This window comes from Falco rusticolus, chromosome W, assembly GCF_015220075.1.
Source record: "Falco rusticolus isolate bFalRus1 chromosome W, bFalRus1.pri, whole genome shotgun sequence".
Classification (NCBI taxonomy): domain Eukaryota; kingdom Metazoa; phylum Chordata; class Aves; order Falconiformes; family Falconidae; genus Falco; species Falco rusticolus.
Genome location: NC_051209.1, coordinates 9,508,186 through 9,530,939, shown reverse-complemented (window position 1 = coordinate 9,530,939; position 22,754 = coordinate 9,508,186). Strand labels below are relative to the sequence as shown.

Genomic DNA, 22,754 nt, shown 5'->3' with positions numbered 1-22,754 from the left:
AATGAATTACAGTATGTTTCAAAATTACTTTTAATTATCTGGTTTACTAGATAGGAATCTTATCTTTGTTATTTATTTTCATACAAATTTTCTTTTTATAATATCTGTTGTTCTTTAGCAGTCTTGCCTCACACTGTGTTATATATGTTTCCTTTTAAAAATTAACACTTCTATAATTACCAAACACATAGTCTGAAGGCACCAAAATTATTTTTTCATCAGAGTATATCTCATTCCTTAAATATAGTTTCACACAGCCCTTTCATACTAATGTTTTATAAATTAATCATCGGGAAGGGATACCAAGTAGGTTATACATTTTCTTGATCAAGGGGAAATGTAGAAGGCCAGCCTCCTATTTGCTCTAAAACAGAAGCCTCCTGTTTAGATCTAGTTGACTATTAATACAATATGTTTATAAATATTTTCAAGAAAGTTCTCATGCTGTTTCTATGTTCCTAAAATGAGACACTTGCCCAAACTGAATACACTTACGTTGCCATTGTTTTGAAACATGTTCATTAAGGGTACATTTATAAATGAGGAGAAATTTCCATAAACAGAGTTTGTTTGCACAAAGTAAATTATATTCAGACAAATCAAGGTACTATAACATAATACACTTCACAGAAAGAACCAAGGAACATTTTTCAGATTAACTGCACTGAAAAATACCATTTCAGATGAATAATGAATGTGCAAATTATCTCAAGAACAAGAAATACAATATACCAATGATTTTTAAATTTTAAAATTAATTCCACTTTTCAATGTTTTATTGTGAAACAAAGCTTTTAAAATTACAATTTATATATTTTTAAATGGCATCTTTCCTTATCCCAAAAAAGAAACAGAACTTTCACTTCAGGTCAAAGAAAACATTTCACTTGACTCCATTAACTTTATTTTATTGTCCAGAGTCAAAATTGACATATTCATTATTTACAGAGCTCTTCTTACAGGTAAACTCAAAAGGCCACACTTGCATAATATTACATAGAATTTATTTACTTAAAAGATAAATCTTACCAAGATAAACTCCTAAGGCCACACTTAAATAAAATTACTTAGAATTAACTGCTTAAAAAACCTAAATCTCACCAAAGGTTTGTAGATTTACTTAAAAGTTGGCCTACATTATAAATCAGATGGGAGGGGAGATTTATTTGTCAAAAAATGCATGCAACCATGAATTTGTCAAGTCTTTCTAATGTTGTTAGTTTATACATATGTGAAATTCAGGATATGCAAGAAAATTTTAAACTTTATCTAATATAAATTACTCTTATTTCCACATCAGACCAATCGCAATTACTTTCTTGCATCTCAACAATCCAAAAGATAGCTTTGATACATTGCGTAATCAAAACAATATCAAGAGAATATCAGAATTGTGAGGATACCACACAGAATTGCAAATTAAAAAGCAGCATTGAAAGTTTCTAAAATCCTTTTCTTCAAGGAAAAAGCAGTACATGTTTGCTGCCAAAGTTTTAAACATCAAACTATGGAACTAGGAAGTAATCTCTAATCACACTTGGATAGTAAGCAACTCTTCTACCAATACAGAGAAAATACTTTTTTTCTTTTTATTCAACTAATTCAGTTCAATGCATGAACTTATTGATAAACTGAATGATATATTTAAAAAAAAAAAAAAAAAGCCAAACATTTTTGATGTAAGATCTGAGATTTACTTTTCCTAGAAAGACCTGGTGAACAGAAACAATCCACTAATTTCCATTTCTGTAGATAACAACTTCTTCCTTGACTAGATATATATATCCTCTCTCCACCTGGCTGAACACTATGACTTATGGGATAGGGGGCAATGGCAACAAGCTCCTGTCGAGTGCAGCAGGCACATCTCCTCTTGTGACTACCCCACCTTCCCAGGTACCCTTGCATAGTTCTGCAAGTGGAACCAAACAGTAATGAAGACAATGGTTCATCTAGGTTGGAGGTGTCGCAAAGGTTAAGTCAGTCTACACCCTGCATCAAAACCACTTCCATAAAGAAAAAAACAGATGGGTCATTGTCATAGGAGACTCTCTTCTGAGGGGAACAGAAGGCCCAATATACCAACTGGACCCACTTCTTAGGGAAGCCTGCTGTCTCCCTGGGGCTCAGGTTAAAGATGGGAAGAAAAAACTTCTTACCCTGGTACGGCCCTCAAATTATTTTCAGTTATTGATTCTTCAGGTAGGCAGCGATGAAGCTGCAACAAGAAGTCCAAGGGTGATCAAGAGAGGCTTCAGGGCCTTAGGACAGCTGGTTAAGGGGTCAGGAGCACAAGTAGTGTTCTTCTCTATCTTTCCAGTTGCAGGGAATGATGAGGGAAGAAACAGGAAGAGCCAGCAGATAAATCAATATCTACCTCCAAAACTGGTATCACTGGCAGAATTTGGGGTTTTTTGATCATGGATCAGTCTACACAACACCAGGCCTGCTGGCGACAGACAGGGTACACCTGTCTCAAAGGGGGGAAAGGATCTTTGCACAGGAGTTAGCAGGGCTCATCAAAAGAGCTTTAAACTAGATTTGAAGGGGGAAAGGGATAAAACCAGGCTCACTAGTCATAAGCCTGAGGGTGGCATGTGAATGTTTGAGGGATGGTGTGCTAGCAAGTTCCTTTGCTCTGCCATATCAGTGGAGGTAGGGGATGGAGATCCACATGGCAGAAAAGACGCAAGGATTATTGATGTGTTAGAAACCATGGAAGCATCTGAGAATGGTCACGTAGGAATTAGTGCTTCTTCCCAAAAAAGGTGGCAGAATCAATAGCCCAACTGAAGTGCATCTACACCAATGCACGCAGCATGAGCAACAAACAGGAGGAGTTTGAAGCCATTGTACAGCTGTAAAACCATGACATAGTTGCAATCACAAAAACATGGTGGGATGACTCACATGACTGGAGTGCTGCAATGGATGACTATAAACTCTTTAGAAGGGATAGGCAAGGAAGGAGAGGCAGTGGGGTACCCCTGTATTTTAGGGAGTGTTTTGACTGTCTAGAGCTTGATGATGGTGACAATAGGGTTGAATATTTATGGGTAAGAATCAGGGGAAAGGCCAACAAGGCAGATATCATGGTGGGCATGTTCTAGACCACCCAACCAGGATGAAGAGACAGGTGAAATATTCTATAAGCAACTGGGAGAAGTCTCCATAATCGCCAGCCTTTGTTCTCATGGGGGACTTCGACTTACCAGATGTCTGCTGGAAATACAATACAGTGAAGAAGAAACAGTCTAGGAGGTTCCTGGAGTATATGGAAGACAACTTCCTGACACAGCTGGTGAGTGAGCCAACAAGGGAAAGCATCCTGCTGGACCTGTTGTCGTAAGGTTATGCAGGGAGTAAATTCAAAGAGCCAAAGCCCAACTAGAACTAATTTGACTACTGTCATAAAAGACAATAGAAAATGTTTCTATAAATACATTAACAACAAAAGGAGGGCTAAGGAGAATCTCCATCCTTTATTGGATGCAGGGGGAACATTGCCACAAAGGCTGAGGAAAAGGCTGAGGTACATAATGCCTTCTTTGTCTCAGTCTTTAATAGTAAGACCAGTTGTTCTCGGGGTATTCAGTCCCCTGAGCTGGAAGACAGGGATGAGAAGGAGCAGAATGAAGTCCCCACAGTCCAGGAGGAAATGGTTAGTGACCTGCTACACCACTTAGACACACAGAAGTCTATGGGTCCAGATGGGATCCACCTGAGGGTACTGAGGGAGCTGGCAGAAGTGCTCACCAAGCCACTTTCAATCATTTATCAACAGTCCTGGCTAACCAGGGAGGTCCCAGTTGACTTGAGGTTAGCAAATGTGACTCCTATCTACAAGAAGAACAAGAAGGAGGATCCAGCAAACTATGGGTCTGTCAGTATGACCTCAGTGCCAAGGAAGGTTACAGAGCAGATCATCTTGAGAGTCATCACACGGCACGTGCAGGACAGCCAGGTGATCAGGCCCAGTCAGCATGGGTTTATGAAAGGCAGGTCCTGCTCAACTAACCCGATCTCCTTCTATGATGAGATGACCTGCTTAGTGGATGAAGGAAAGGCTGTAGATGTTGTTTATTTGGACCTTAGTAAAGCCTTTGACACCATCTCCCACAGCATTCTCCTGGAGAAACTGGTTACTCATGGCTTAGACAGGTGTATTCTTCGCTGAGTAAAAAACTGGCTGGATGGCCAGGTCCAAAGAGTGGTGGTGAATGGAGTTACATCCAATTGGCAACCAGTCACAAGTGGTGTTCCCCAGGGCTCAGTATTGGGGCCAGTTCTGTTTAATATCTTTATCAATGATCTGGATGAGGGAATTGGGTGCATCCTCAGTAAGTTTGCACATCACACCAAGTTGGGCAGGAGTGTTGATCTGCTTGAGGGTTGTAAGGCTCTGCAGAGGGATCTGGACAGGCTGGACTGATGGGCTGAGGCCAAGTCTATGAAGTTCAACAAGGCTAAGTGTTGAGTCTTATATTTGGGTCACAACAACTCCATGTACTGCTACAGGCTTGGGGAAGAGTGGCTGGAAAGGTGTCTGGAGGAAAAGGACCTGTTGGTCAACAGCCGACTGAACATGAGCCAGCAGTGTGCCCAGGGCCCAGGTGGCCAAGGACAATAGCATCCTAGCTCGTATCTGAAACAGTGTGGCCAGCAGTACAAGGGAAGTGATCACACACACACACGTATTTGACACTGGTGAGACCACACCTCAAATACTATGTTCACTTTTGGGCCCCTTACTACAAGAAAGACAAGGTGCTGGAGCATGTCCAGAGAAGGGCAATGAAGTTGGTGAAGGGTCTAGAGAACAAGTCAAATGAGGAGCGGCTGAAGGAACTGGAGTTGTTTAGCCTGGAGAAAAGGAGGCTGAGGGGAGACCTTATTGCTCTCTACAACTACCTGAAAGGAGGTTGTAGGCAGGTGGGGGTAGGTCTCTTTTCCCAGATAAGAAGAGACAGGACAGGAGGAAACAGCCTCAAGTTGCACCAGAGGAGGTTTAGATCGGATATTAGGAAAAATTTCTTCACTGAAAGGGTTGCCAAGCATTGGAACAGGCTGCCCAGGGAAGTGGTTGAGTCACCATCCCCGGAGGTATTTAAAAGACATGTAGGCATGGCACTTAGGGACATGGTTTAGCAGTGGACTTGGCAGTGTTAGGTTTATGGTTGGACTTGATCATCTTAAGGGTCCTTTCCAACCTAAATGATTCTATGATTTAAAATCTAAAACATTTATTGCTATTGTAGTCGTTAATAAAAATACTTTCAAAATGCAATTTGTTTTCATTTTATTTTAATTCCAACTCTTTTCAAAAGCAATTTGACATCAACCATAAATAAAAGAATAATCATGGAGTAAATCAGAATTGTATTATTGACCATTTTTTAAGGTAATAAGCTATAAATTTGCTTAAATAAACATACACAGATATAGCATAGATTTTTTTCAACCTAATATATAAATCTTAACACTAAATTCATTAATTTGCAAATCAATTTTTTTGTTTCTTACCAAACAATGCAAATGAAATACTCTTTAAGAAACTAAAATTACTAATTCAAAAAATAAAATAATATATGTCAAGTTTTCTTGCCTGTTGATATAAATCAATCTATCTTGACTTGTAGGATTATCCTTTCCTTTCTGCAAAGGAAGATACTAATTTTCAAGGAACCAAGGACCATGCATATTTCTTGTTCTGTAGATGTAAACAAAATGATGTTGAATCTCCTGTGTCTTGGACTAGTCTAGAACAAGGCTGTAATTTGCTAGGTTTTCTGATAATTAACTATACATGAATCATAACAAGATGCTGTAAACTTGGTAATTACATCAATAACTGCATACTAAGGGAGAAGAGTGCAAGTAGGAAAGAATGCTTTATTCAGTCACTGAAACACATCTCGTCTCATTAGATCTATTGTGCGCACAGACTGACTTGCTTAGAAGACAGATGTATAACGAGTGGCAACCTACAATCCATTTGTTACTTGCTGTTACTGCTTGAGTTTCTATGGAGTGCTAAAATAGTGTCCTTGTTTCAGCTGGGATAGAGTTAATTTTCTTCTTAGTAGCTGGTGCAGTGCCGTGCTTTGAATTTGGTGTGAGAACAATGTAGATAACTATAGGAGACCATACTGTGAACTAAATGTCTCAAAGCTTGTTTACATTCCTGCCGGGTTTGGTGCAAGGATCCCTGGCAGTGTGGACCAGAAAATGAACAAACAGCCACCCAACCGGAAACCAGACATAGGCTGGGGTCAAGGAGCAGCCACATCGTTTGGGGGACATGTCCTGTAGGGAACCGAGACAGTGGGTTGTTTTGACATTGATAAAGTGCAGCTGTGGCCTTGCTTTGACTATGTGCAGCTGTGATCCTACAGCGAAGAGGTAAATAACTTTGAGGGAGTATGAGAAGAAACTAGGATGAGACAGAAAGAAAGGAGGAATGTGATCTCACCTCTAGAAGATAAGGAAACAGCATGAACAGCAGAGAGTAGCCTATAGTGAACAGCAGGTGGGCATATGGACAGTAGAGTTTGACCAATAGTAAAGCTTTTAGCAGTGCGCGTACAGAGTATGAGCTTATAAAAGCTGTAACTAACTAATAATAAATGTCTTTGCTTCACAATCCTTGCAAAGTCCGTGCCTCATACGCCACAATGTCCAGACATGAACAACCACCTACACCTGCTGACGTATGCACAGTCCATAACAAAGGACCATGTGGCTGTCGCATGTGCCCCTGGAACCAGTGTACTGAGGCGGGGGGTGTGCGTGGTAGTGCAGTATGTGCTGTTGTCTGGGAAATGGTCTCCCTGAATACCCTATAAAAGACTGAACCATTGAACAGTGAGTGCAAGATCCAGGGACCCCCACCACCGATGGACAAGGAAACTATGGACCAACAGGATGCCACTGGATCCATGGTGGTGACTATCTTGCAACTCTGTCCCGACTGCTTGCTAGGTTTCCTTCTTTTCTATCCTTTCTTCCTTTTCCTATCACAATTTTCTTATCAACACACTGTTTCAATAAGCTTTCCTGATTGGCGGCATTTGACCTCATTTGCAACTTCATCTCACTCCGGGTGTAACATCAAATTTCCCCAGCTCACACTGTCCCTGACTGGAACAATAACACACTGATGTTTTTAGTTGTTGCTAGGTAATGTTTATACTAAGTCGAGGACTTTCCAATTTCTCAGGCCCTGCCAGGAAGAAGGCTGGAGAGTCACAGGAAACTGGGAGGGGACACAGCCAGGACAGTTGACCTGAACCAGCCAAAGGGATATTCCATACCATAGAACGTCATGCTGAGTATATAAGCTGGTTGAAGAAGGAGGAAGGGATGGACATTTGAAGCTATGGCATTTGTCTTCCCAAGTAACAATTATGCATGATGGAGCCTTGCTTTCCAGGACATGGCTGAACACATGCCTGCTGATAGAAAATAGTGAATGAATTCCTTGCTTTGCTTTGCTTGCACGTGCAGCTTTTGCTTTACCTATTAAACTGTATTTACCCATTTTGCTTTACGTATTAAACTCTGTCAGCCCACGAGTTTTCTCAATTTTACTCTTCCGATTCTCTCCCCCATCCCACTGTGGCAGGAATGAGCGAGTGGCTATGTGGTTCTTAGTTGCCAGCCAGGGTTAAACCACAACAAATAGTGACTAAATATTCTGAGATTTTGCTGTTGAAAGAAGTCTAGAAAAAATATTGAGACACATTCATATTTGTAGCAGTCCTCACAAGATATTTAAAAGATTCAAGCCAAATTTTCAATTGTGTGAGAACCTTCAAGAAAAATATCATAAAAGAAATCTGGCAGATATACGTGAGTAGCACAAAATACATTGTCATCCTTTCCTGGAAGTGAGTGCCATAAACTCAATAGGTTTCCCAAACACACTGTTATAAGCACTTTGTTCTAAGAGGCTAAAACTATCTGCAACGTTTTTAATGTTTGGGGTTTTTTTACCTTAAAAGTGTATTTCTATTTGGTGGCTTTCACCCAAGTTGTTCCAAATTGACTTATGAAGAAACAAGGGAAAGTTTCTGAGCAGAATTTTTAAAAGTATTCATTACTGGCCTAATTCTGTTCCCACTCAAACCATTAAGAGTTCAGTGGTCACAAACACTGATCAACAGGGCACTTCTGAAAAATATCTCTGTGCCTTTACAAATTTGCTTTTTCTCTTCTTTTTAAATCCTACATTGATAACACTGATTTTAAGCAATTAACACATACAAAGCTCCCAGACAGCATTTCTCATTCCATTAATTGATCAGTTGCAGAAACTACCTCAAGAAATTTTACAATACACAGTTGTGGGAAAATCACCTTTGGGTGATTTTCACTTTGGGAGAAAAATTACAGACCTAATAGAAGTTGTAGTATTACAGAAAGCTTTTTATGGAAATATACAATTGCCTCTTTCGGATGGTTGGCATGCACAGAATCTACATCACCACAGTTCCCTAAGCCACACAACCTGCTATCCTAGAGGAGCAGTGGAGAGTGGAGCAGAGTGGAGACACCACAGCCAAGCTCTGCTGTACTCCCTGCAGGATTGGGAACTTGATGGTACCATACAGCCGATAAGCTGCATAGCAGCTGTAAAATATATGAGAAGATGTCTGTTGCTGGGCCAACAACTGTGACAAAAAGACAGGCAGGAGCCTCATTATCTGTGAGAGAAGGTCGGGAACTCGGCCCACTCAGCACTTCAAGGTAGATGAGCTCAACAAGAATGTAAATAAGGAGCCTTCTGACAAGGATGTGCTAACTGCTAAAAGAAAACAAACTGATGAAAGATAAAACTCAAGGATACTAGGGTAAAATAATTGTGGCAGTGGGAAATTGTGACCTCCTACTCAAATACCCCCCACCCCCCCAAAGAGGATGAATTCCCCGCTCGGGGAGCATGCATAGTAAATTTAAAAATAACTGTATCTTTAAATGAAAACGAGAGAACTTTACACCAATCATAATAAAGGAATGTATGACTAGAGTCACTCGAGCTCCACCTGAGAGTAAAGAGAAGTGTAAAAAGTGAATGAATGAGGAGAGAAGTGGGGAAGACACCACCAAGAACAAGCTAAGGGAAGACACTGCTGAGATGGACTTCTGGGACCGGCCAACATGCTGAGCCTTTCTTCTCCCCACCTTGGGACACCTTGGGTGAGACTTAAACTAAGCACTTCTTTGGGAGACTTAGAAATATATCTAGAGAGTTACTTTTTAATGTTTGTAGCCAGGCTTTATTGTTTGTAACTTTTCCATGCATTTTATACTTTATAACATTTTATTTGCATGTGCCTTTTGCAGACAGTCACTATCACTGACAATCCAAAAACATGTATATCTATCGCACAAATAAAACTGCACTGTTAATTAGCAGGTCGTTGCAGTTTCTCATTGAACGCAACCAAACCCTAGAGTGTGACCATGCTAGTTCATGAGTACAACTGGACTGGCAGTGCAGACTACTATTAGTGTATCCAGAACCATGGTAGTTTAATATACATATTAAATGTGACTGGACTAATAGTGCTAAATTGGACATCACTCAGAATTTAAACCTAACCGCACCTAACCTCCCACCTCGGTGAGGAGAGTTAGAAGGCAAGGGGGTTTATTTTCTGCCAAATTACTCCATCCCCTTTAACACAACAACAGTATTTAAATTAATGCTAGCTCATAGAGTAATGATGATGAACTAGACCTGATTTATTTTCATCTTTATAACCAGATCAGCAAGTGAGCCCAGGAAGCTAACAAAACTCACCAAGTCACCACTAAAACAGTTTAAATTACACTAAGAAATAGAGGCTCCTAATTGCTCAAAGACAGGATTTTAGTATATATATATATATATATATAAAGTATGCCCTTTCATGTGATAATAATATGACATTGATATATTTACAACCACAGCAACCTATAAGCATTTTACCCACTCATTTTTAATCACTCATCCAGCTCATGCTTACCCTGTAAACAATTACTGTTCAAACATCATGACTTTGTGGTATTTTGCTTCTCTAAAATGTGAAATAAGCGAACAGAAGTTGGTCAATAAAGTCTGATAAAACCAAAACTCATTGTAACACAGTACTATCCTTGTCTGAAAAGCCTTCAGCCATTCTGAGAATTTTAAATTAAATATTTTTAGCAAACACACTGTGTGTGAAGACAGTGTTCACTGTGTTTAAGAACCAAATTCTTATAAACCAAAATTGGTCAGAGTGTGTAGAGAGCCCTGGATGAAGAGAGACCTGGAAGAAGCAGAGGGAGAGAGAGCGCCCTGGATGTAGGAGAGACAAGGAGAGGCCCTGGGAGAAGCAGGGAGAAGCAGGGGGACTGGATGAGGAGAGGCTGGCTGGAAGAGGAGCCCAGAGAAGGAAGAATCCGGATGCAGCAGAGGCAAGAAGCAGGGTGGACTGGACTGAAGAGGATGAAGAAACAGCACAGACAGTAGATGAACTTTTGAAACCTTGTGGGTGATTGGTGGCTGTGCCGGGGCAAGGTGCAGGAACCTTTGTCACAATAGGAACAAGATACATGGTACCCAGCATTTAATGAATCACTACAAAATAAGTGGTGGAGTTAGTTATTATCGTTACAAAATTAGAAATTTTAGTAAAATGTCTCCAGATTTTTTTCACCACTTCAGAAACACAAAATAAATAAGTCTTCCTTCCAGACTAAATGATTAAGTCTCCAAAATTCAAGTACTACTTGAAAGGTGTGGTGTATCTTCAGTTATCAAAGTACAGAATTTGAAGGCTGGCTTCACATAGTAGTATATATGTGGTATTTCACAAGGATAGGCCCAGCACTATGAACACAACATAGAAAATTACTTCTCATTCTTTTCCTCTTCATTTTTTTTTATAGACTGAGTTTAGCAGTAGAGTGAGAACTCTAAGCAATGAAATGTTAGTTACCTTTTTCTACATTATACTAGGACTTCTTTATAATTTTTTCTGCACTTTGTATTTACAGACATTACCATCTATATTTACTTTCTTATATTACCAATAAACTAGCATTGAGTTCAACCAATAAGTTCTGTGCTCCAGGAGAGGCTCCTGGCAATGGCTTTATTAATTTCCTTTTATGTTGACAAGATTTTTTTTAAAACATCAAATTCATTTCTCGTTATGCTGTTGTGAAAAGTAATATCTAGTCTATAAAGGAGTCTAAGTAATTATAAAAGGCAGGAACTCACCGAGCCTTACAAACAAAACTCCTGTTGCAGTTATTGTTTTCATCCCATTAGAACCTGCATACTGGTAGTATCTTGTGTCAGTAGTATCAAGATTCTGGATTCTTAAATGTGACCCATAATCTTTTTTTCTTATGATGGTCCATCTTGGCTCCTGAACCACTGGAGCATCATTTTTTAGTCATCTGACATTTGGAGATGTATTTCTTACTACTTTGCAGTGGAGGATTGCTGTTTCCCCTTGGACTACAGTCATATTATTTATTGGTTCCAAAAAGGTCAGAAAATAACCTGAAAGGGTAAAAGGTCAGAAAAGATCAAACTTCATTTAAGCTAGGATAAGACACTGCCCAAAGGTGCATTTTTATGAGTGGATCTTGGAAATTGTTTCAGTTTTATTTCCATATACTCAAAAAAACCCAAAACACCACAATTCACTGTTCAAGATCTAGAATAGCATAACTCTCCAATTTGTCTTTAATGATTTATTTCAGATTTGTCTGCAGGTAGGTATCCAGATTACAAGGTCAAGCATGTATTAATACCAGTGACTTAAAATCAATAGGCAAATGTGAGTTTAGTATGTCACTACACAGAAAATGAAGTAAAAGCCAAATATACATAAAATATCCATAGGACATTGCAAACTTGCAGGAAAAATATTTATTCATCTTCTTTACTCATAAAATGATGAGTAATTCTGTATGTAATTTTACCTTAATTTTCTCTACTGTTAGCCTATAAATCTTTACTGGACTGTGGTGAATTTACCTTGGCTGGCTGCCAGATGCTCACCAAGCAACTTTCTCAATCTCTTTAGCAGGACAGTGGGAGAAAATAAGATGGAAAAGCTTGTGGGTCAGGATAAAGAGAGAGATCACTTGCCAATTACTGTCACAGGCAAAACAAACTTCACTTGGGGAAAATTAATTTATTGCCAATTAATAACAGTGTAGGAAGGTGAGAAACAAAGACAAAAACTAAGAACACCTTCCCCTGCTTCTTCCCCATGCTTGAACTCTTAAGCATAACGCACACCTTAACTTACCCCAAACAAAACACCTACTCAAACTTCTCCCTTAACCTAGGATACTTCAACCTACTAACACACTGTCCTAGCTCCACAAGCCTACTAAACAACGGACAAAAACTCGCCCTCCACCTAATCGAACTCTACTGATACAAAAAATAGGTCCCGAAGGACTTGCTGATCTACAACGCATAGCCTCAAAAACCTCAACAACTCTACACATTGGACTAATCAAAACATACCTAGGGTCCTTCACCCTATCAACCCTCATCATCCTATTAACACTCTAAAAGAAAAACTAATGGTCCCCAACATCCAAAAATCACACCCCTTACTAAAAATAATTAATAACTCCCTAATCGACCTCCACACCCCCTCCAACATCTCTGCCTGATGGAATTTTGGATCCTTACTAGGAATCTGCTTGGCCACTCAAATCCTAACAGGCCTACTACTAGCTATACACTACACTGCAGACACAACCTTAGCCTTCTCATCTGTTGCTCACACATGCCGAAATGTACAATACAGCTGACTAATCTGCAACCTACACGCTAACGGAGCCTCACTATTTTTCATCTGCATTTACCTGCACATCGGATGAGGCATCTACTACAGCTCCTACATGTACAAGGAAACTTGAAACACAGGCATCATCCTTCTACTTACCCTAATAGCAACAGCCTTTGTAGGTTACATCCTACCTTGAGGAGAAATATCATTCTGAGGGGCCACAGTCATTACCAGCCTATTCTCAGCTATCCCCTACATCGGCCAGACCCTTGTCGAATGGGCCTGAGGAGGATTTTCAGTAGACAACCTAACACTAACCCAATTCTTTGCCCTACATTTCCTCCTACCATTCCTAATTGCAGGATTTACCCTAATTCACCTTACCTTCCTTCACAAATTGGGCTCAAACAACCCCTTAGGAATTACATCAAACTGCGACAAAATCCCATTCCACCCCTACTTCTCCTCAAAAGACATTCTAGGATTCATACTCATATATATTCCCTTAATAGCCCTAGCCCTATTCACTCCTAACCCCTTAGGAGATCCAGAAAACTTCACACCAGCAAACCCACTAGTAACACCCCCCCACATCAAACCCAAATGGTACTTCCTATTCGCCTACACCATCCTATGCTCAATCCCCAACAAACTAGGCAGAGTAATAGCACTAGCTGCCTCTGTACTAATCCTATTCCTAAGCCCCTTGCTCCACAAATCTAAACAACGCACAATAACCTTCCGTCCCCTATCCCAACTACTATTCTGACTCCTAGTCACCAACCTCTTTATTCTAACATGAGTAGGCAGTCAGCCTGTAGAACATCCATTCATCATCATCGGCCAACTAGCCTCCCTCACTTATTTCACAATCCTCCTAATCCTCCTCTCCCTCACCGGAGCCCTAGAAAACAAAATCCTCAACTACTAGAACACTCTAATAGTTTATAAAAACATTGGTCTTGTAAACCAAAGAATGAAGACCTCCCATCTTCTTAGAGTTCCCCGCCAGCTTCAAGCTGGCATTTTTGCTGTAAATTATTGTTGCGACGAAGGGAAGACACAGTCACTCAATATCGTTTATTGTCCCTTACAGTCACCTTTTATGCCTTGTTATAATTAGCTCATACATATTACAAAAGTTAAGCTCATTATTGGTTAGTTGCCTAAATACCAAGCCCGCCCCTAGTTTCTCTTCTGTAGTTATCTGTTCCCACCTGCAACATTCTTTTCCCACAGCAATCTTCCTGTTATTGTGTAACTTTTGCTTTACTTCAGATAAGCTGAGAGCGATGTGCATTTTTGTCCAGCCAGCTGGACTATGTTTATGTGAACTTTTTCAGCTAGCCAGTTATCCACAATTCCCCCGTTTTTATTTTGGGCGACATAGGCCTGGTTGACCATTTTCAATAACAGCGTTTTAACACAGAAAAATACACAGCCAACTTATAAAATCTCAGTTCAGAAGTATAATTCCAGAAATACTTGAAAAATAAAGTTAGCTTGAAGCTTTAATTTAGATGCTTTTTCTGTTCCAGTGATATAAAAAGTTTAAAAAATTCAAAGGCAATTTTAAAGTTCTGAACATGGACTAATGCAAGCTCAAAACCCAAAAAGAAACCAAACTGATGTTTGACTAGGAATATTTGCAAATATTTTAGTGGAAAGTCCCTGACCATTAACAATTTTCTGTCCAAATAACAACTGCCCTTAGGCAACCAACCAGTCCATACATTTTCTGAAGAATACCTCATTGATATCAAAGAATTAACAAAGGGAAAAAATTAGTTCTAAGCTATATACATTCATAAGTGTTTTTTTCAATAGTTACATACAGATTTACACACTAAGCCATAATGGCTTGTAGGTGATACACACAAGAAGAGTACGTTGCTTATCTATCTGAATGTCTATGCTAAATTTGACAACTGTGCCACAAGCCAAGCCTACATGGGTGCTGTATGTTATGCACGTTCCTTAACAAACAGAAGTATAATAGACAAATTCCCAAGATCTAGTCCCCAACCTAATTATATTACTTTGTAGCCAGTTAAGGAAAATAACACAAATGTGCATATCTACATGTGCACACACCTTTTAGTTCAGAACCGATCTGTGATAAAAGGCCTTAGCCTTATGGCATCATCGAATCTTAACGAGTACAGTAATTAAAAATGCAGTCTTACTGTAAGTGCGATTTATGCTGACATTCCCTCAAATGCTACACGTGAGTATTTCTCACTCAACTGCCTCAAGGTAAAATAGTAGTATTTGTTAATATGTATTAAAAAATCATTAATTCTCTACAATAGCAGTTGACTTCCATAACACTATGTAAGCAAAAGAGGCTTAAGATGGGTTTTCTGAATACTAACAATTTATTTTAGACTGTCTAAACTCAGGTCTTGAAAGATTTCACTCTGCCAGACGTAAAAACACTGTTGCACTCCAGTTGTGATATCCCTTTTCCCAAGTTGTCACATGCACATCTCGCTCAAGCAACATTATTGTCAAAGTTTCTCTCTGCTACATAAAAGCATGTTGCACTTGTAGATATAAAAGACAGCACCCTTACTTAGATTATTACCTCATAATTCTTAGTATACCTTGTATCTCTGATTTCATCACTTCAAAAATTCACCAGAAGCAGATAAAACCACAGCATCAGACTAAACTACACCTTAACTGCTGATTCAAATAAAGGCATTCTCTTCAGATATGCCTAATGCTTACAAATAATTGTGGCTGGTTTTGATCAAAAAACTATTATTACAATAATGATCAAAAATAATAATCCCGTTTGCAAAATGCCTTTAAGCCAGCCTCCTAGTCCCAACCAATTTCCACATTCAGAATACAGCATAAATACAGAATACAGAATAAATTATCTCCATCAAGGCAAAAAGGCTTCTCTTTAAGCACAGAGATGTTTGCTAGTTCAAGGCAGAAACCCATTTCTTGTAGGGGACATCTGAAGCACTTTTTTTGGTGGGTTCGTAATCAATTCCGTATTTTTCCTTGAGGAGCTTAAGCTGTTCCTCTTGTTTCAGGAGTGTTTCCAACTCTGAGTTGTCGAATAGGTGCGTATTTCCCAAAAATATCATACATTTCCTCCGCTGTGATTTTATACGGCAGGTTCCGAATATAAAGGACCCGATTGACCTCTGGGGGCAGCCAGATGTCAGCTCGCTTGGCCGCTTGCATCGCCATGGCGCCGATCGGAGGGGGGGGGTGTGGGGGGGTGCCGCCTCGGAGAGAAACCGCGGCCGGGACGGGGCCTGCCGGGCTGCGCGCCGCCGCTCGCCGCTGCCGCGGGGGACCCGGACGCTATCCCATACGCTAATAACCCGGGTAATGCCTTTTTACAATCTATGTCCCGAACGCTCCGCTTTTCTAAAAAGCATATGAGCGAATCGTACGTCCCTTGTCTCTCCATACCTTCGTCAGCGCTGTTGCAGCCTTTGCGAGACTCCGGCGACGCGTGGCCGGCGGGACCCTCTGTAGGTGCTCCCGGGCGCGGGGACTGTGCCCTTCCGCCTCCTGCGCTGCTTTCAGCACCGGTACCCGAATCTCCGTCGAACCGTGGCTCGCAGGTTCAGCCCTCTCTAGGGTCCCTGTTCGGGCGCCATTTGTTGCGACGGAGGGAAGACACAGTCACTCAATATGAGTGATCAGCAGACTTCGTTTATTGTCCCTTACAGTCACCTTTTATGCCTTGTTATAATTAGCTCATACATATTACAAAAGTTAAGCTCATTATTGGTTAGTTGCCTAAATACCAAGCCCGCCCCAAGTTTCTCTTCTGTAGTTATCTGTTCCCACCTGCAACATTCTTTTCCCACAGCAATCTTCCTGTTATTGTGTAACTTTTGCTTTACTTCAGATAAGCTGAGAGCGATGTGCATTTTTGTCCAGCCAGCTGGACTATGTTTATGTGAACTTTTTCAGCTAGCCAGTTATCCACAAATTATCCTACAACCCCCCTAGATCCAACCAAATTCTCCACGCCCCCCCTTCCCCCCCCTTCCCCCATGTATAATATTGCATTAATATATTTATCCCATTACACTACAACTCAATGTAGTAAATTCATTTAATGTATGTACTGAACCCATCCCATGTATAACTGGGCATAAAATTTCCAACAGCTATCTCTACTTTCTAGGATTATTTAAGCAATGACACAAGGAATGTTAACCCTCTCTTTTTGGACTAAATCCATTATCTCTTAACCTTATACACTACAGTTCTTCCTAGGATATGGAAGTGCCTTAACACATACCATGAATGGTAACAGGCCATAGTACTTAAATCATCTCTTGAAGGACCGGTTTCAGGTATCAGGTTATTATTAATCGTCCTTCTCACGTGAAATCAACATCTGCCGTTGCATATAAGGCTCTATGTTACTAGCTTCAGGACCATTCTTTCCCCCTACACCCCTAGCACAACTTGCTCTTTTGCGCCTCTGGTTCCTCTGTCAGGGCCATAACTTGTCCATTTCCTTAATCTTGCTCTTCGATGAGCCATCTGGTTTGCTATTTGTCAACTGTTCAGTCCGTGATCCTGACATTTCACCTTTTTCGTTCTCTTTTTTTTGGGGAACTCTTCACAGGTGGCCCTTCTGAGTGCAACAGGTGAATACAATCTAGGTCTGAGCATCGCTGGACTTCGGCCGATTACTCACTTTCAAGGACTGCTGAATGAGACAGTTTGCGTATCCGGGGAATCAACTTTACACTGATGCACTTGCTATTCCATTCATTCTACGTTACCTCCACTTCACTGACGTATACCAATATATATGAATGCTTATTGGACATGCATTATAACTCCTCTCACATTCCTTTGCCTTTTTAAACAAAAGTAGAAACTTCCTAACCATTTCTACCACCACACTGATATGGAGAAATAATGTGAAATGGGGATAATGGACATGGATTGTGATTGTATGTGTCCGCTTAAGGAATGTGGGTATGGTGACTAGTCATGGGTGCGGTGACAACCACAGTTTTGAGGAGACGCCTGTCCCTCCTCCTCTAACAAAGGGGAGACGGGGAGACGCCTGCCCCTCTTCCTCTAACAAAGGGGAGACGGGAGATGCCTGCCCTTCTTCCTCTAACAAAGGGGCTATTTAAAAGAGAATAAGAAAAGATGAGAGACAGTCAAATGCTATCTAGAGGGAGGGAGTGCTAAGTCTCCTTGCTGGAAAAGATTGGGTGGTCACAATCACCTGAAGAAGATCGGATGGTCACAAGAACATGAATCACCTACAAACCTGCAAGACCACCACATTCCAGGAAACGGACTGATAAGCTAATTAACATACGAAGCGGGGTTTAGGTAACGAATATGTATAGGCGTTAATTGAATATTCATTTGTTCATTGTATAAATGTGAGATGGTTCGGTCACTTCGGGTATGCACGCTTGTGGAGGAGCGATCCCCCGTGCATCTGCACGCAATAAACATACCTACTTTATAACTTTCGAGTTATAGAGTCTAATTCCGCAGGTCAACACCACACCCACATTTTCACCATATCTTTTAATCAAATTTTTTTCATCTCAATTCCACACACTCTCAGCACCAAAATTACATTAATAACAACACCCACCCATCACCCACTTTTTGTGTTGAATTCCCCCCAAAATTATTCCCTTCCCCCTATTCCCCACCTCAGAAAAAGAGGACTCAAATCTCCATCACCAACTCCCAAAGCTGGCATTTTCATTAAACTATCTTCTGAAAATTTCCACCAAAACCCTAAACTGCCCAAATCGCCCCACAAGACAGTCCCCGCACAAGCTCCAACACTACAAAGTAAGCAACAGCCCCCAACCTGCAACCAAAAATATCCCAACCTGCAACCAAAAATATCCCAACCCCATATAAATAAAACATAGCCACCCCACTAAAATCTGACTGAACAGAAAATACACCCCCACTATCAACAGTATTTACCCCAAATCCCCAACAACCAACACCACCGCCAGCTACAACCCCCACAACCAACACTAAAATAAACCCCACACCATACCCTGCCACACGCCAATCCCCCCAAGCCTCGGGAAAAGGATTTGCCACCAGTGCTACAGAATAAACAAAACCCACCAACATCCCCCCCAAATAAACCATAAACAACACCAATGAGATAAAGGAAACCCCCAAACTCATCATCCACCCACACCCAGCAACAGACCCCAACACTAATCCAACAACCCCTTAATAAGAGGATGGATTAGATCAACCACTAACGCCCCCAAAACAAAACACACCCCTAAAAAAACCACAAAATAAGTCATGACTATTCTCGCCCGACATCTATCCAGGACCTACAGCTTGAAAAACTGTTGTTGTGCAATTCAACCATGAGAACTTAACACAAGACCCCCACCACCACCAAACCATCTCAAACATAATTCAACCAGGCCAAACACTACAAAAACCCCCAACAGCCCTCAAGAACCACTAAATGAAACAACCCACATACATGCACGCAAACCACCTTGCCCACACTTCTCAGCCACTACATCACTACGCCTTATACATCTTCACCACAAACCCCATCACAACACCCCAACACTGAAATCACATTAACTCAAACTGCACCTCAACCCCCAAATAACAGATTTCCCCCCAGCAAACAATGAAACAACGAAACAAGTCCCTGTAGCTTACAACAAAGCATGGCACTGAAGATGCCAAGACGGCCTACCCACAAACCTGGGGACAAAAGATTTAGTCCTAACCTTACAGTTGGTTTTTGCTAGACATATACATGCAAGTATCCATGACCCAGTGTAAATGCCCTGAACTTCTTACCAAGACGAAAGGAGCAGGCATCAGACGCACACTATTAACTGTAGCCCAAAACACCTTGCTTGGCCACACCCCCACGGGCACTCAGCAGTAATTAACATTAAGCAATAAGCGCAAGTTTGACTTAGTCATAGCAACCCCTAGGGTTGGTAAATCTTGTGCCAGCCACCGCGGTCACACAAGAAACCCAAACCAACAGTCATACGGCGTAAAGAGTGGACCAGAGCTTGTCGTAACAACTAGGAACAAAATGCAACTGAGCTGTCATAAGCCTAAGATGCCCTTAAAATCAACCTAAAAACAATCCTAGCAACCCCGACTGACCAAACCCCACGAAAGCTAGGGCACAAACTGGGATTAGGTACCCCACTATGCCTAGCCCTAAATCCTGATGCGTACCCTATCAAAGCATCTGCCCGAGAATTACGAGCACAAACGCTTAAAACTCTAAGGACTTGGCGGTGCCCCAAACCCACCTAGAGGAGCCTGTTCTGTAAACAACACTCCACGCTACACCCAACCACTCCTTGCCAAAACAGCCTACATACTGCCGTCGCCAGCTCACCCTAATTGAAGGCCTCACAGTGAGCACAATAACCTACCCCCGCTAGCATGACGGATCAAGGTATAGCCCATGGAGTGGAAGTAATGGGCTACGTTTTCTAAACTAGAATACCAACAGAAGGGGGCATGAAACCACCCCCGGAAGGCGGATTTAGCAGCAAAGCAAGATAATAAAGCCCACTTTAAGTCGGCCCTGAGGCACGTACATACCGCCTGTCACCCTCCTCACAAGCTACCAGCCACAATAACTAATACACCCCTCAGCTGAAGATGAGGTAAGTCGTAACAAGGTAAGTATACTGGAAGGTGTACTTGGCATACCAGGGTGTAGCTATAAAAATAAAGCACTCAGCTTACACCTGAGAGATATCTGCTACACACCAGATCACCCTGAGCCCCCCTCTAGCCCGACCACAACACCCCAAAGCCAATTAAAAACTTACACCACTACCAAACTAAAACATTTTCTAACTTAGTATAGGCAATAGAAAAGACCCACTGGTGCAATAGAGCTCTGTACCGCAAGAGAAAGATAAAATAACAATGAAACCCTAAGCAACAGATAGCAAAGATATACCCTTATACCTCTTGCATCATGGTTTAGCAAGAACAACCAAGCAAAGCGAACTTTAGTTTGCCCCCCTGAAACCCAAGTGAGCTACTTACAAGCAGCTGCTCCCAAGAGAACCCGTCTCTGTTGCAAAAGAGTGGGACGACTTGTTAGTAGAGGTGAAAAGCCAGTCGAGCTGGGTGACCTGTGAAATGAATTTAAGTTCACCCTTAATTCTCCTTCATGGACGCACAACAACCCACATGAAGTGAAATGAGTAATTTAAAGGAGGTACAGCTCCTTTAACAAAGAATACAACCTTCACTAGCGGATAACTCAATTACCCTCTATAGTACTGTAGGCCTTCAATCAGCCACCAACAAAGAGTGTGTCAAAGCTCCATACAAAAAAAATCCAAACCTAACACGATTCCCTTACAATCTAGCAGGTTAATCTATTAACAATAGAAGAATTAATGCTAAAATGAGTAACTAGGTAGCCCACTCCCTCTCAGGCGCAAGCTTACACCCAAACATTATTAACAGATGAACTAATGTCCCAACTTCAACAAGACCAAATATTCTAATAGACCCTGTTAACCCAACTCAGGTGTGCCCACCAGAAAGATTTAAATCTGTAAAAGGAACTTAGCAAGTACAAGGCCCGACTGTTTAGTAAAAACATAGCCTTCAGCCTACCAAGTATTGAAGGTGATGCCTGCCCAGTGAACACTGTGTTCAATGGCCACGGTATCCTAACCGTGCAAAGGTAGTGCAATCAATTGTCCCATAAATCGAGGCTTGTATGAATGGCTAAATGAGGTCTTAACTGTCTCTTACAGATAATCAGTGAAATTGATCTTCCTGTGCAAAAGCAGGAATCGTATTAGCAAACTCTTTACTAGACATCGCCCTACACAACACATACTATGTAGTTGCTCACTTCCACTATGTTCTCTCAATAGGAGCCGTATTTGCCATCCTAGCCGGATTCACCCACTGATTCACCCTATTCACCGGATATACACTACACCCCACATGAGCAAAAGCCCATTTCAGAGTCATATTCACAGGTGTAAACCTAACATTATTCCCCCAGCACTTCCTAGGCTTAGCTGGCATGCCATGACGCTACTCAGACTACCCTGATGCTTACACCCTCTGAAACACTTTATCCTCTATCGGCTCTCTATTCTCAATAACAGCTGTAATCATACTAATATTCATTCTCTGAGAGGCATTTGCAGCAAAACAAAAAGTCCTGCAACCAGAACTAACCACCACTAACATCGAGTGAATCCATGGCTGCCCGCCCCCCTATCACGCTTTCGAAGAACCAGCCTTTGTCCAAGTACAAGAAAGGAAGGAATCAAACCCTCACATGTTGGTTTCAAGCCAACTGTATCAAACCACTTATGCTTCTTTCTTATGGGGTGTTAGTAAACCCATTATGCAGCTTTGTCAAAGCTAAATCACAGGCAAAACCCCTGTACACCCCCACCATGGCCAACCAATCCCAATTTGTATTCCAAGATGCCTCCTCCCCCATCACAGAAGAACCTGTAGAATTCCACGACCATGCCCTAATGGTCACACTCACAATCTGCAGCCTAGTCCTCTATCTTTTAACACTCATACTAATAGAAAAATTATCCTCCAACACCGTAGATGCACAAGAAGTAGAACTCATCTGAACAATCCTACCAGCTATTGTCCTTATCCTACTTGCCCTGCCATCCCTACAAATCCTCTATATAATAGACGAAATTGACGAACCTGACCTAACCCTAAAAGCCATTGGACACCAATGATACTGAGCCTATGAATACACAGACTTTAAAGACCTAAGATTTGACTCTTACATAATCCCAACAGCAGAACTCCCACCAGGACACTTCCAACTACTAGAAGTCAACCATTGCGTTGTAGTTCCCATAGAATCCCCCATCCGCATTATCATTACCACCAACGACGTACTTCACTCATGAACTGTTCCATCCCTGGGAGTAAAAACTGACACAATCCCAG

General features: G+C 41.2%; 1 long non-coding RNA gene and 1 pseudogene across 1 annotated transcript; one reads left to right on the top strand and one right to left on the bottom strand.

Moving 5' to 3' along the window:
* Nucleotides 1-850: 850 nt before the first annotated feature.
* Nucleotides 851-21,467, bottom strand: LOC119140764. The gene is made up of 3 exons (XR_005101699.1): nucleotides 21,084-21,467; nucleotides 19,514-19,517; nucleotides 851-862 (listed from the first exon to the last, which is right to left on the bottom strand). It is a non-coding gene; the product is annotated as an uncharacterized LOC119140764 (long non-coding RNA).
* On the top strand, nucleotides 12,565-13,598 carry LOC119140756 (annotated as a pseudogene).
* Nucleotides 21,468-22,754: the final 1,287 nt, after the last annotated feature.